Genomic DNA, 2,179 nt, shown 5'->3' on the forward strand with positions numbered 1-2,179 from the left:
TTTATTGCAATTTAAATTTTATTTTGATTTTTGTTACTAAATTTTCTTTTTCCTTTTAGCAGGTCTTTATAGTTTATGACTAGAAGAAACCCATCGGGACCATTGCTTTTTGATAGTGAGATCTATTACACAGCTTGCAGAAATCGAAGAGAAATAAGGCGAAGCCTAAGATACACATAGGAAGAGCAAGAGGATGATATTTCCACCACAACTGAGGAGATGGCTGAAAATCAGGAAAGTCCACTACCTCTTACGATTGTTGCTAATCTAGTAAATCAGAATCCTGCTCCACGCACTATGTATGATTATGCTAAGCCTAATTTAACAGGAGCTAAGTCAAGTATAGTTAGACCTGCTATTACTTCAAATAATTTTGAACTAAAACCTAACACAATTCAAATGATACAATAGTTTGTTTAGTTTGATGGTTTGCAGGATGAGGATCCAAACAATCACTTGGCAAATTTTCTGGAGTTTTGCGACACTTTTAAAATCAATGGCATTTCTGATGATGCCATTTGCCTTTGGTTGTTTCCCTTTTAATTAAGGAAAAATCTAAACAATAGTTGAACTCATTACCACGAGGGTCGATCACTACTTGGGAACAAATGACCGAAAAGTTTACTTAAATATTTTCCACCAGCTAAAACGGCTAAGTTGAGGAATGCCATCTCTTCTTTTGTGCAAATGGATCTAGAAACACTTTATAATGCATGGGAGAGATACAAGGATCTTTTAAGAAGGTGCCCTCACCATAGGTTACCACTTTGGCTATAGGTTCAGACTTTTTACAACGGTGTGAACCCCTCAATGAAGCAACTCATCGCTATCGGTGGAACTTTGAATAACAAAACACCTAAAGCGGCTTATGAATTTATTGAGGAGATGTCACTGAATAACTATCAGTGGCAAGTTATGAGGATAAAGCCGATGAAAGCATTCGGTGTTTTCAACCTCGATACGGTTACTATGCTATCTAACCAGGTAGAACTCTTAAATAAAAAGATTGACGGTTTGTGTGGTACTACTCAGGTACATCCAGTGATGTGAGATTCAAATGGAGGAGGAGCATACATAGAATATCAACCCTTCAACCCTAGCATCGAGGAGGAACAAGTCCAATATATGGGTAGCTATAACTCTAGACCTCAAAATAACCCATATAGTAATACTTATAATGCAAGTTGGAGGAACCATTCCAATTTCTCGTGGGGTGGTCAAGGAGATCAAAGGCCACAACACCCTCCGGGTTCTCAACAACCACCTTACCAACAGGAAAAGAAGCCAAACCTTGAGGAGATGCTAACAAAGTTTATCTCAGTGTCGGAAACTCACTTTCAGAATACTGAAACAACACTTAAGAATCAACAAGTGTCGATCCAAGGGCTCAAAACTCAGATAGGCCAACTCGCCAAATTGATTTCTAAATGACCACAAGGTAGCCTACCGAGTAGCACTGAATCTAACCTAAGGGAACAACTCAACGCAATTACCATTCAAGATGAGGAAAGGTTAGTCAAACCTAAACCAGAATCGAGGCAAAGAATTGTGGTAAGTAAAAGCAAAGGTGAGGTAGACCACAGTGAACAAACACCGGTAAGTAAAAAGTACAAACCTCGTGTGCCATACCCCAATGCGACAAGGAAAGACCGTACAGACGAAAAATTCGGTAAATTCCTTAAATTATTAGAAAAATTACATATTAACTTACTATTTATTGAAGCTCTTTCGCAGATGCCAAACACAGTCAAATTCTTGAATGAGCTTTTAGCAAATAAGCGGAAGTTGAATGAGGTGTCGCGTGTGGAGTTAAATGCAGTTTGTTCAGCCATACTATAGAATAAGTTGGCCAACAAATTAAAAGATCCAGGGAGTTTTACGATTCCTTATTTAATTGGTAGCTTAGATGTTAATAATACTTTGGCTGATTTAGGGGCTAGTATCAATGTCATGCCTTATAAAATGTTTAAACAACGAGGTCTTGGGAAACCCAAACAAACTAGGATGAGCATTCAGTTAGCAGAAAAAACAATTAGATTTCCTAGGGGTATTATTGAAGATGTACTCATTAAAATTGACAAATTCATATTCCCAATTGATTTTGTTATTCTAGACATGGAAAAGCATAGTGACGTGCCTTTAATTTTAGGAAGGCTCTTTTTAGCAACTGCTAGAACTA

The 2,179-nt window shown here is 37.6% G+C and overlaps 1 non-coding gene across 1 annotated transcript; it reads right to left on the minus strand.

Moving 5' to 3' along the window:
* Positions 1–654: 654 nt before the first annotated feature.
* Positions 655–761, minus strand: LOC128287537 (small nucleolar RNA R71). The gene has a single exon (XR_008278237.1). It is a non-coding gene; the product is annotated as a small nucleolar RNA R71 (small nucleolar RNA).
* Positions 762–2,179: the final 1,418 nt, after the last annotated feature.

Source organism: Gossypium arboreum, chromosome 13 (assembly GCF_025698485.1).
Source record: "Gossypium arboreum isolate Shixiya-1 chromosome 13, ASM2569848v2, whole genome shotgun sequence".
Taxonomy (NCBI): domain Eukaryota; kingdom Viridiplantae; phylum Streptophyta; class Magnoliopsida; order Malvales; family Malvaceae; genus Gossypium; species Gossypium arboreum.